We start from the raw sequence: 13635 nt of genomic DNA, 5'->3' as shown, positions 1-13635 counted from the left end.
CCCAAGCCGCCGCTGCACCATCAGAGCTTTAAGCCTCAAGGGCCTTGAGCACTTCCTGAGAGCCCTATTAGGAGTGAGCGAACCCCAGGAGCCGTGAGGCCCTTGTCAGCTAACATCTTGGGTGAAAGGCAACACCTTGGGTGACAGCTAACACCTCATTAACAAGTAGGGAGAGAAAATCCTGCGCAAGTGGAAAGGAGGTGGGATGGCCTCTGGGGGGATGGGGTGGTGGGAGGGGAGTGTGCCCACACACGCTTTCCTGACACAGGGTGCCTGGGTGTTGAGAGGGTGTGGTTGCAGCCACAGTGACCACCGCAGCTTTGCCCCTGTCCTTCTGGTCCAGGTACTGTCCAATGAAGAAGTGTATGTATATTGGGGGAGGGGTCCCTTCTCAGGACTTAGCTGAATGGGGTACTTGCCTGCCTAAACACTGCCCCCCAGAGCTCCCCGTTGTCACCAGGAACCCATCATCAGGGACCAGTCTCTCAGCCGGGTACTCCCAGCCTTGCCTCATGTCTGCCAACCTCTTTTCCCATTCTCACCTCTTTTCTCACCCACATCACCAAGTCTCCCACGCTGCAGCCACCTTGCCCAGATCAGGCCTCTGCTGATCCTGACGTGATGCCGCCTTCCAGGTCATCCTCCTTGGAAACTTGTGCGAAGAGCTACAGCCACTCCATGGCCAGGAGGTGGAGGCACGAAGATTTGGACGCAGTACGCATTTTGACACTGACACTTCTCTGTCTGGCCTGATTCCCCTTTTTTTAAAAAAATTTTAATTGTACTGAAGTATAGTTGATTTACAATGTTGTGTTAATTTCTTCTGTATAGCAAAGTGACCCAGATATACACATATATATAAATTCTTTTTCGTATTCTTTTCCACCATGGTCTGTCACAGAATATTGAATATATAATAGTTCCCTGTGCTCTACAGTAGGACCTTGTCGTCTATCCATCCTATACACACTAGTTTGCCTCTGCTAATCCCAAACTCTCATTCCTCCCTCCCCACCTCCTTGGCAGCCACAAGTCTGTTCTCTATATCTGTGAGTCTATTTTTGTTTTGTAGATATGTTGATTTGTATTGTATTTTAGCTTCCAAATATAAGTGATATCATATGATATTTGTCTTTCTCTGTCTGACTTACTTCGCTTAGTATGATAATCTCTAGGTCCATCCATGTTGCTACAAAGGGCATTATTTCATTGTTTTTAATGGCTGAGTACTATTCCATTCTTTTTAATGGCTGAGTACTATGTACCACATCTTCTTTATCCATACATCTGTCAATGGACATTTAGGTTCTTTCCATGTCTTTTTTTTTTCCCAATGTATTTTAAAATTTTATTTATTTATTATTTTTGGCTGCGTTGGGTCTTTGTTGCTGCGCGAGGGCTTTCTCTAGTTGCAGTGAGCGGGGGCTACTCTTCGTTGTGGTGTGTGGGCTTCTCATTGCAGTGGCTTCTCTTGTTGCGGAGCACGGGCTCTAGGCATGCCGGCTTCAGTAGTTGTGGCTCGTGGGCTGTAGAGCACAAGCTCAGTAGTTGTGACGCATGGGCTTAGTTGCTCCGCGGCATGTGGGATCTTCCCGGACCAGGGCACGAATCTATGTCCCCTGCATTGGCAGGCGGATTCTTAACCACTATGCCACCAGGGAAACCCTGTTTCCATGTCTTGGCTATTGTGATGTTTCCCTTTTTTGAACCATCAGACTGTGAATTCATCAGACTGTGAATACAGATGAGATCTTATTCATTTTGATGATCCCAGAACCCAGCGCTAGCACTGAGTAATAAGTGTTTACTATTTATGTTTAATATTAAGATTTATTAATAAATGCTTAGTTTATGAACAAATGGGCAGAAGAATGGTGAGAAGATGGGTGGATGGGTGAATGATGGAGATGGGTGGTGGAAAAAGAGAAGTGAGAATGATTTACTTCTGTTTATGTGTATGGATAACATAAGAATATAGGAATAGATGAATTCATCTCAGAATGATGGATGGGTAAGTTACTAAGTGGGTAGGTGGTTGGTGAGGAATGAATGACTGCATGGGAGGTGAATTAACGGATGAGTGATGGATGCAATGGCAGGATGTGTGTGTGGTTGGGTGGATGGTGTATAGATAATGGTTGGATAAGTACTGGAAGGATGGTAGATAGTGGTGCTAGATGGTATATGGTAGGAAAATGGTGGATGCACCTACATAATGGTAGTTAAGTGATGATGAATAGCTAAATAGACTGTAGATTGATAGATGGAGGGTGGGTGAATGTGGACACTAACTTGATGGATTGATGGATACTGAAATATCCATAGATAGTGGATGCATTACAGGTGATAGGTGGCAGGTGGTGGACGCTTGTTGGGTGAATGAATCATGGGAGTATGGATGGATGGTGGATAAATAGTAAGTGGATGCTTGTGAAGGATCTAGCTGTAGAGAATGGATGGCAAGATGGTAGATCAATGTGAATGGATATGTGATGGATGGATCATCAATGGTGAACAAGTCAATGGTGGCTGGAAGGTGCATGAATGGCAAATAGATGGATGGTTGCTAGGTCAATAGATAATGGTTTGTGTGCTGTGGACGTGTAGATGAAAGGTGGATGGTGGACAGATAATGAATGGGTGGATTCTGGATACAGAGATGATGATTAGGTGATGAATGGATGATGGCTAAATGATAAATGGCTACATCTTGGAATATAGATGCATGAAAGGTGAATGGTGGATGGGAAGATGGTGGAGAGATGGTAGATGGTTGGTAGGTGGTCAGTGTACTGTAAATGCAGGGTTTAATGTATAGATAGAGGAAGATGGATAGATGGCAAATGGATAGTGAATGGATAATAAATGAATATGGATGTTGAGTGAATAGTGAATAATGGATGGGGGATGAGGCACAGATAATGACTGGCTGGATGGTGAATGGATTGTAATGGTGGAGGAGTGACGGTGGATGAGTGCTCACTGCTGTCTCTCTATTCCATCCCCGGCACCTAAAGTAATGCTTGGTACATAGAGGGCACTCAGTAAGTTTTCCTAGAATGGATGAATATGGATGGGTGGTAGATGACACTTGAACGGGTTTTGGATGAATAATGAATTACGGATGATGAATGGATGATAGAGGATATTGTGAGATGGGCAATGAACGGATAGATATGTGTGAATAGGGATAAGAGGTGGGTGAATGGTAGATGGCTATTGGTTGGGGACAGTAGATTATGGTTCATAGAAATATGAATGGATTAGGGAGGGGCATGACTGGTGACTGAATTGTGAATGGGTGAATTGTGGCTGGCTGGCTGGAGGCTAATGGTTGGGTGGTGAATAAACTCAGATAAATAGACAGTAGATGGTAGATTGATGATTCACAGCCAGATATGTGGTGAATGGATAAATCATCAGTAGATGGATAGATAGTTGTTAAATATTGATGGAAAGCTGTTACCTAGTGAATGATGGATATGTAGGTGGTGGATGGATGGATGGTGAATTAAGGTTGGACTGAAGGGTGGGTATTTTCATGGTGTACTGATGCTTGGGAAATGGTGGGTGTGGTGGGGAATGGATGGATGCATGGTGGTTGGACGGTGGTTGAATGGTGGGTAGTGAATGGATGGTAATTGGATGGTGGTGGATTGTGGATGGGACAGATGTTGGTTTATTGATGGAGGGTAATGGATGGTCGATGTTGGGTGGTGGTTGAATGGTGATTGGATGGTAGAAGAGGCATGAATAGTGGCGCATGGTAGATGACGGTGGTTGGATAAGTGGATGCTGAATGGTGATGGACTGTGGTTGTTGGATGGACGTTGGACGTTGGATAAATGACGGTGGATGTTAGGTGCCTGATGGTGGAAGGGTGGGGAATTATGTGGATCAGAGGTTAGGCATCTTGGCCTCAGGTGTCAGGCCTATCCACCAGGCTGAATGAGACTGATTGTCCCAAGGCTGTTTTGTTCCTTTTGGGGAATGGCATCAGGGGTGAAGAGGGGACTGGTGCAGTGACACGCCCCCCCCACACGCACATATTGGCCCTCACACTTGAGTGTAGTCCTCTTCACTCCCCCTTCCAATTGGAGGGCGTCCTCTATGTATCTGGCCTCCCCAAATTCTGCCCCCTGATTTCCTGCACCTCAAATTTGAGGCTGGGCGCCTCAAGTGACCAGGATCAGGTTCTGGGGGATGCGGTCTTGTCAAAGGGAGGTTGAGGCCGGGGTGCTACCTGGGAGCTGGAGCTGGGAAGGGCGGTGGCCGGTAGCCGAGGGGCGTGAGTGTGAATGAAGGGCCGGGGCGAGGGACAGCCCATGGGCGGAGAGCGCTGGGGGTGGGGGGTGCGGGGTGGGGGGGACGAAGGGAGGGAGCGAGCCACGGAGGGCGAACGGGGCGAGCAGCTCCAAGCCCGGCGTGGCAGCCCCGGCGCGGGCATCCAGCGCGGGCGGGTGAGTGTGAGTGAGGCACAAGGGGCGCCCCTCCTCACCCTTGTTCCGGCCGGGGCTCCGCGGGGCGCCCGGGCGGCCAGGCGCGGCGTGGGTGGGAGAGGAGGAAGGGGCGAGTGGGGGGGTTGAGTCGGAGCTCCCTTGAGAAGGGGAGGGTGTGGGGACCACAGTCAGCCCTTGGCTGCTGGACGCTGCGCTTTGGGCGAGAACAGTATATGTGGGGGCTGTGCGCGGCCATACCTGGCCCTACACACCTGGCAGCTGAGGGAGGTGTGGGTGGCGGAGCCTTAGATGTGCGGATGCCCCACTGGCACTGGCGCCTGGCGCCGGGCTGCAGGGTGGCAGCCGTCAGGCATTTGCTCTATCACCTGTCTCTACCACCCCTCCTCTCTCCTTCTCCATCCGCATAATCTCTCTGGGTCAGTTTCTGTCTTCTCTCTGTATCTCTCTTTCTCCAGTTCTATCAGCTCTGCGTTGTCTCTGTGGCCAGTGGGTTTTTCCTGCCTGTCCCTCTGGCTCTTTCTCGCATCTGTCGGAATCTCTGAGTCCACTTTCCTGGTCTCTGTCCTGGCTCCCCGGGCTCTACTTGAGGTTCTGGGGTCCTGGGATGGGATCCCCCATGAAGGGCTCCTCTGGAGGGACTGACCTGGGAGCATCAGCCTGGGGGGAGGGGCTTTCACAAGCTCTGGGATTGGGTGGAGGCTCAGGTGGGTATGCCCTGGGATGCCCACTGCAGTGTGTGGTCCCCTCGTAGCCTTCCCTGGGTCCCAGTGGGACTTCAGCTGACCTAAGCTGGGTGCTGGGTGAAAGAAACCTCGTTTCCCAGAAAGGCAGCCATCCTGTTTTGCTGGGTGGGCACAGGATCCCCTCCCCACAAGCAGCAGGGCATCACAAGCATTCCAGCCTGCCGGTCAGTGCCCTCCCTCCCAGCGCTCCTGCCCCTTGCACGAGGCCGCTGCTGTCCCCCGAGCCAGCGCCCAACGAGGTGTCTGCCTGCCAGAGCCCGCCCCCATTTCTGCCTCTGGCCTAGTGCAGGTGGAGAGTCTGAGGCTGGTGCCCACGAGTCCTGGCAGGACCTCTCTTCCCAGAGCCCCTGCTGTGTGGTCTCTGGCGGGGCTCCCTTGCCCCTGCGCCTGGCTTGAGTGGGCGTGGCCACACGCAGGCAGGAGGTCAGTTTCCCTTCGCCTTGGGCGTGCAGGGTGTCTGTTCTCAGGGAGGACTGAGCACTCCTGCCACCACCCTGCTGCAGCCTGGGCACACCGTGTGGGACCTGTCCCTCAGCGCCCCCTCTGAGGGTGGGCTCAGGCAGGGAGCAGCAGTGAGAGAGGTCCAGCCTGGGCTGTGGGTGCTGGGCCTGGGGTGGGGCGGGTGTGGGCTGGAGTCGTCTGAAGCTTCCGGGAGGAGGGTGGGATCGAGCATCTGGCCCACAGCAGACACCCCGTTTCTGCTCCTTGTCTCCGAGCAGCCCAACAGTGACAGCAGCATGAGTGCCCCCCAGCCCGCCGTGCCGGAGCTGAACCAGCTGAGGAGGCTGGAGGCCTGGCAGGAAAGGTACGCAGTCGGGACCCTGCGGTCTGCCACCCTGGAGCCCTGGCCTGCGACTCAGCGCATACCTCAGTTTACCCATCTGGGTGGAGGTTCTCCTCTACGGGGGTCTGATCTGCAAAGCAGACCTTGTGCCCAAGACAGTCTGCTCTCTGCTGGGTTCGGCCATGCCAGGGTCCCCTGCCCTCAGCGCTACTTTTCCGGGTGGTATTGATGGAGCTGAAAAGTGAGGTCCCTGCCTAAGGGGTGCCGTCCTGATATCCTGAGTGCTGGAGTTGGGCTCTTCTCATTGTTGGGGGCAGTGGGACCAGAGTGGGGGGACCAGCCCAGAGCTGCACGAGGGCCAGTCTGGAGCCTGGGCTTGCCCTCCTGGCGGGGTGGACGGGGAGGGTGGACACCAAACTCCACGGGCCCGGATCGCCTTCCCCCACTGCCTGGGCAGAGGAGCACCCCTGGGCGGGGACAAGCAGGGTTCCCTGGAGGAGGGCAGGAAGGAGAATGGCAGGGTGGGATGGGGGAGAGGGATTCCCAGAAGGAGCCCCTGGACTGGCAAGGCCAGCAGGAGGTCCAGTCATTGGGCCATGCTGGGGTCCCTGCTCTGTTGTCACTCCGATTCCGCAGATGTCGCAGCCTAGTGACACCTGTTTTCACACTTAAGGGTCACCTGTGGGACTTTGTTAAAATGCTGTTTCCTGGGCCCCCACCCAGAGAGTGCATTTAAACACATGTTCAGATGGTTCTGCTGGGAGCACTCAGGGCCATTTAACAAAGTCCTGCCGGCTGTGTGCCTGCCTTTCCTTGATGCACCTTTGGGGGAAGGCAGACACGCACCAAGCAGTTCTCTTTCTGGGTAAAAGAAGGGGGGATGGGGAGCTCCAGGAAGGGGACCAGCCGAGGCAAAGCCACAGAGGGAAGTCAGGGCTGCTGTGGCGCCGGGCCGGAGGCCTGTGCTGCAGCACTGGTGGTTGGGGCCTCTACCTTGGAAGGCCTTGAATGGGAGGCGGAGATGCTGAGGGCACCAGGAGAGCTTGGGGAGGCAGCCCCCCCGCAGGGCTCCTGTGGGCACTGAACAATGAGCCCCGAGCAAGTCACTCAGGTTGCCATGGCAACAGCTTCCCAGCTCCTCCGAGCTGGGGAGGAGGCCAAGGGCCCAGTAGGAAAGACCCCAGGAAGGGGCTTTGCAGGATACCGGAGACAGCTGGGGATGCACAAAAGCCCTGAGCTCGCTCACCATGTGACCTTGGCCTTCTGCTCTCAGGCTGCTGTTTGTTAAATGGGCCTAAGGGCTGAGCCCAGGTGGGTCCTGTGTTGCCCCAGGGAGAGCCCGCAATCCCAGGTGCTGAGTGCCCCAGCTCCAGCGGTGGGAGGGGGGAGGGGCCGGGACCCTCCGGGGGATGTGCATGTATGCGCATGTGCTCTCCTGGCCCTGAGGACTGGGACAGTGCAGGACAGGCATGGCAGGGAGTGGGGAGCCCAGGCCTGGCGTTGCCTTGACTCCCACCCACCCTCCCTGCAGGCCATGGTGGGTGCCCGGGAGAAGGGCCCTCGGGTGGGCCAGCGGCTGCCCTCAATCGTGGTGGAGCCCGGCGAGGGGGGTGCCGTGGCGAGCGGGGAGCTGTGTTGGCCTCCGGAGGGCGCCCAGAGGGGGTCTGCCCAGAGCCAGGCTGCTGCTGCTGAGTGAGGGGCTGCCTGTAGGGGTCCCGAGAGGAGTCAGGAGCCGGGTCCCGCGCCCTCCAGCCTGCCCACACCCATCCATCTGCCTGTCCTGTGAGCTTCTGCTCGGCGCTTAGGCGCTGCCTGGCCTGCCCCTCTCCCTGTCACCGTCCCCCTCCCATCGGCACACGAGGTCCCCTCATCCGCTGTTGTGGCCCCTGGCCTGGCACACAGGCATGCGTCTGTTCTCACCCCTCGCCACCCGGTCCCGCCCCCTCTCCCCTCGCCCTCACAATTCATTACCTTTGGGACAGGCATGCATTGCCCACCAGGGCCTGCGCGGGGTACGGGTGTGGGTGCGAGGCCGGGGAGATGGGCCAGCCTGGTCGGAGGTGCCTGTCTTGGCGTGGGCGCCCTGGTTAAAGGCCGAGGGGCTGCCAGAGCCAGCGGAGCTTCTGGGAGGGGGATGCGGGCAGGAGAGGGGTCAGCCAGGAGCCAGCCCTGCGGCGCGGGAGAAACAGCGGGCTGGGCAGTGAGGGCCTCTGTGGAGGGTGCATGAGGGGTGCGTTGCGCCCTGGCTAGCTTTGTCCCCTGGAGACCCCTGGGGAGTCTGTCCCAGGGAATTCGGCCTCAGCTGGGGCTGCTTGACCCCCCCGCCTGCCGGTTGCTCCTCCCCAGAGGCCAGCTCCCTGCCCCCGCTGCAGTCCTCCCTGGCCCGCAGGCCCCTTGCAGCCTGGGCCCAGAAGGAGCCTGTCCGTGCCGTGCCGCCCACCTCTCCCCAGACTCCCCTCAGCTTCTGCCAGGTCTGTCCAGGGTCCACCCCTCGGGTAACCAGTGACACATGGGCTCTGGGGAGGTCCCCGGGCCTCCTCCCAAGCTCTGGTGGGCATGCTCTGGGGTGGGGGCTCCGCCCTCTCTCGCCGAGGACCACGCACCCAGCACCTCCTCTCCTTCGCCCGTGGGGAACTTGGGGCCTGCCCCACCCTCGCACGTTTCCTTGCAGACCTGTCAGAAATGCATCAGCCACCAACACGGAGGCCCTTGTGTTTCTGCAGCCTCCCGCACCGCGTCTGCCGGGAGCACCAGGGAAGGTTCCAGATGACGCTGGCAGCAAGCATGCCAGCTCTGAGGACCGGTCCCCCTGCACCCAGTGATGGGACGAGGACATGGCCAGATTCCGCTGTCCCAGCTCTGACAGCTGGGAGGGCCTCAGCCCCAGAGCGGCCTGGGCCTGCCCGGGCGCCCAGTAGGCAGGGCTGAGCTACCACCTCCGGCCTCACCAGCTCCGCCAGCACTGCAAGCCCCGGCCCTCTCCTGTCCACAGCCCAGGGTCCGGATCACACCCCTCCTTGTTCTCTGGTTGGAAGCAGAAATAAAGACTCTTCCGGGTGGTCAGGGGGTGCACTTGGTGGGGATTCGAGGAGCTAAGGACAATTTTGGTTCTGCCAGTGGCCTTCCAGGCAATGGCCTCTGTTCAGAGCCCATGCTGACCAGACCAGAGTGCCCAGTGAGTGACCACTGGGTGTTCCACACTGGGGGTGAGGGTGTTTGGCGGGACTGTCGTGTTTGCTGCTCTGGCGCCCTGCCTAGGGCCCTCTGCTCTGCTCGGCCTCAGCTGAGGCTGTCCAAGGATAGACCAGCTTCCTCTAGGTGGCCTCCCCCCCTCCTTGGGGCCTCCAGCCCTGGCTGGACCCCGAGGCAGGACTTCTCCTGTCACCCCCTACCCACTCCGGGTGCAGTAGGGCACAGGAATGGTACATGGGTGGGGTGCACTATTCCAGCTTGAATCTTATTAAATCCCCGCGTAATCCCATTGTATGGATGAGGAAGCGGAGGTGCCAAGTGAGGTGCCCAAGGCTACTGCTGGCCCCGGCTATGACGGCATCCCTGAAGTTGGGAAGCCACTGATCCAGCCACAGTGCCCATGTGGGAGATTAGGTAGCACCTCCTCCTGGGCCACGCGAGGGCCCTATCCCTCCATGGGGTACAGCGACATCGTTTCTTGGCTCTGCTGGCCTGTTGGGGTGGGCGTGGGGTGCAGAAACCTGATCACTGCCTGGACCCACTCCCTCCCATCATCCCAACCTGGCCCTCTGCTCTCAGCCAGGCTGACCCAGGCCTGAGGAAGCTCAGGGCCTGGCAAGGGGGAGCCCTGCCTAGATGTTAGCTCAACAAATCCACAGGCCCAGGTGGGTGGTAGCGTGAGGTCTTGGTGAACCTGGAGGAGGAGGTGGGAGACACAGGCCCCTCTGTTCTTTCCTGGAGGCCTCGCTAACCTCCAGGATGAATAAGGCACGTTCTCCTACCCGCCTTCTTTCTAAAAATAGCCCACCCCCCACATGCAGGAGAGGTGGGAGGCGAGGTGCAAAAGTTTGCCTGGCAGCCTGCTTTAATTTTAAACCTGTGGCCAGTACACAAGCCCAGGATGGGTCCTCTTAGGAGGGGGTTGGGCTGTCCTTCAAGGTCCCGCCCCTCTTCCTCCACAGACCCTTCCTGTCGGCTCCACAAAGGAGCCGGGGGCAGACACTTCACAGGAAGCCTTGCCAGGACTTGCTGACACATGGGATTGGGTCGAGGGCCTGAGCAAGCAGGAGTCATTTCCGGGTTCCTGGTGTGGAATGCTGGGGAGGGGCGGGACGATGGTGCTATTTACTGAGATTTCATCCTCGCCCCTCCCAGGCAGAGTGTTGCAGCCATTTAAACGCGACTTTCTCAAGGTCCCACAGCTGACAAAGAGCCGGGCTGGGGCAGGATCCCAGGTGCGCCCGAGGCCTAAGCCCTAGCGGTACCCACAACGCCACTCTGGAGCTCACCGCCTAACAGGGCAGCTCTTGGGTGGAGGCGACCCGTAACTGGAGGTTCCGGGTCCCCGTCGTGCTCCGTGAGCTGGAGAATAAGGGGGTGTCAGGCCCGGGGAAGCAGCCCAGTGGGGGCGATCTTCACCCTGTGGGTCTGCTGTCCCGCACAGCGCAGGGCCTCGGCCCTTAAAGGCCAGCAGGCTGAGACCACGCGCACAACGACTGACCCGCGATCTTGCGCGTAACTGTAGGGGGCGGTGCCAGAGATATATGCTCCGCCCCTCCTCCTGCGGCCCCGCCCCCAGCACGCAGGAGCTGGCCAACCTAAACTTTGCAACATCGGCCTCGGAGAGATCGAGGCTCAGAGACAGACACTGACCCCTGCCCGGGCCCACAGCCGGTTAGGGGCAGAGGCTGGAGCCTTGGTGTCCTGTTCCCAGGCCGGTCTCTGCCCTGGACCCGGCGGCAGTGTAAGTGGAATTTGCCGCTTTGGGCCTCTACATTCAGCGTGTAGTAGCCTGGCTCCCCAGGATCCCCTAGGACAGGCAAGCATCTGGTGGTGTGGTCCTTCTCCCTCCCTTCCTGCCCTGGGTGCCAGGTCCTCTGCTGAGGTGAGCCCACTGGATCCCAACAACAACCCCGTTTTATGGAGGAATAACTTGAGGCTGAATGAGAAATGCCTCTCCCAGGGCTGTGCAGCCCAACATGGGGCAGAAGAATTGCTCTCTTCTTGGGGTCCCCAGCTGTTCCGCCCCTTCCCAACTACCCCCTCTGCTCGGCCTTCTCCTGACCCGGGCCAGACCGGCCCTGTGCCCACGGCTCCTCTGAGACAAGGATGGGACTTTTCCGAAGGGATTTTACTGAGAAAGTTGGGGGAAAACAACATGGAAATAGAGTAAAAGAAACAGCACAGCCTCATGCTGAAAAGCGGGCACAGGTTTGGGCAGGGGTGGGGTGCAGCTGGGAGTTGGGAAGAGGTCTGGGGGCAACCCCCTAGGCCTGGGCACCACCAACTTTTTAGGGACCTGTCTTTTGAGTGGAGGTGACCTACATTGGGAGGTCCCAGCACTCAGATGTGCCCCGTGACCTGGAGAACAGGAGGGGCAGACCAAGGAGCCCCCAGTGTCCACCGGGGCCCTGCCCCATGGGAAGACCCAGTCCTCAGAGGCAGAGATCTAGGCTGGAAGCCTAGCCTCTTTCTTGCCAAATGTGTGGCCGTGAGCAGGTTCCTATGCCTTTCTGAGTTGGTGTCCTAGTGCAATATGGGTGGAGAGCAGCTACCCCACGGGGTCCCAGGACTTCCACCGAAGAGCCCTGGGTGATCACCTCGAGGGCCCCCCCACTTCGGTCTCTTGAGTTGTGCTTGCCCCCTCATCTCTTAGTCTCTGACTGTTGGAGACACATGGGACAGGAGGCCATTGGGCAGGCTGGCCTGAGCGGGGGTGGGGGGGAAGGCCCACCCAACCAGCGGGGTGCCTCACAGGCTTGAGCTGGGACTCTTATGGCCCCACTTCACAGAGGGGAACCCAGGGCTGTGGGAGCTAATGACTCAAGGGAAAACTAGAGGGCTTCCTGGAGGAGGTGCTGGTATCTCCAGGTACAACTTGGTCCATGTGCAGATGTCAGCAAGGTACTGCAGCATCTCAGGTGCCTTCCAATCTGTTATGGGCTGGATTTTGTCCTCAAAAAATTCTTATGTTGAAGTCTTACCTCCCAGTACCTCAGAACGTGACTGTATTTGGAGGTGGGTCTTTGAAACGAGTGACTAAGTTAAAATGAGCCCATTTTGGTGGGTCCTAATCCAACATGGCCTTATAAGAGGGGGAGATGAGGACACAGACCCACAGAGGGATGACCATGTGAAGACACAGGGAGAAGACGGCCATCCACAAGCCACGGAGAGATGCCTCAGGAGAAATCAGCCCTGTCAACACCTTGATCTGGGACCTTGCAGTCTCCAGAACTGTGAGAAAATAGATGTCTGCTGTTTAAGCCCCCCAGCCCGTGGTACTGTGTTACGGCAGCCCTGGGGCAGCTCAGGGGCTTGTGTCTGCTCTCTTCAGAACGCTGCCCGGAGCACCTCCCCTGCTCTGCCCCACGCCCCTGTGGCTCCATGCCGAGTGAACAGGCCTGGATCTGTCCTCCCTGGATTTTCCCTAAGATTTTTCCCTAGGACGCCAGCAGCGGAATCCCCCCAGGAGGGTGTCGGGCCAGCGTCTCCTCAGTGACCCTCCCCACAAAATGTCTTTAGCTGGAGTGGGACCTGTGCTCCTGGCCACTCAGGCTCAGGCCCACCTCCTCACCTTCCCTCACGGGCGGACCCCTGCTATCCCTCCTGTCCCTGAGCGTAATCCTATCTGTCCTCGAGGGCCCCTCTCCTTCTTCCAGCTCCTGGCAGGTGGCCTACAATGTTCCCTTGGCCGTCGCTGTCTCCCCCCCATTTCTGCCCTCAGGTCTCTTAGCGCCAGGCAGGGCACAGGGCTGGCGCTGGCGACTCTGCCCTGGAGGGAGGGGTCCTTCTGGGCTTGGCCGCTGTGGGCTGGGTGCCCCCTTCCAGCCAGCTGGCGCCTGCTGCCTCTGGCCTCAGTCTGACCAGCCCTCCCCAGCCGTGTCCACCCCCTCCATGGCCTCCGGAGCGCTGCTTCCTCGTCCCTCCCCTCCATGGCCCCTGGCCTGAACCTGAGCCTGCGCTACCAGGAGTCAAAGGTTGGAGTGATTGCCTCTGGAGTGGGAAGGGGGTGGGAGCATTTCTACAAGTGAAAGCATGGGGCTGCGGTGGAGGGTGGGGCTGGGGGGGGCTGGGGGGGCTGGGGGCCGTGGCCAGCTTGGCGGTAGCTGGGGAGTCCCAGCTGTTGGTCACTCGTTCTGGCTGCTCCAGAGGCCCCAGCGCCTAGGCCCCGCTCTGAGGCCCCTGCTCGGCCGGCTTCTCCTGGCAGCCCTGCTCTGTTTGGGGCCCAGTGTCTACTCACCCGGCAGGTATGTCTGTGCAGGTGGGGCAGGAGGGCCACCGGGGTGCTGTGGGGAGTAGGCGGGGACTCAAGGGGCTGAGGACAATTCTGGTTCTGCTAGTGGCCTTCCAGGCTGAGCACCCCGGCTCGGAGCCCAGGCCAGAATGCCAGCTCAAATCACAGTGATACACGCGTGCACACATGCACACACAACACACAGAGATAGAAAGCATA

The sequence above is a fragment of the Lagenorhynchus albirostris genome, chromosome 1 (assembly GCF_949774975.1).
Source record: "Lagenorhynchus albirostris chromosome 1, mLagAlb1.1, whole genome shotgun sequence".
NCBI classification, from domain to species: domain Eukaryota; kingdom Metazoa; phylum Chordata; class Mammalia; order Artiodactyla; family Delphinidae; genus Lagenorhynchus; species Lagenorhynchus albirostris.
This window is presented reverse-complemented; position numbering follows the sequence as displayed.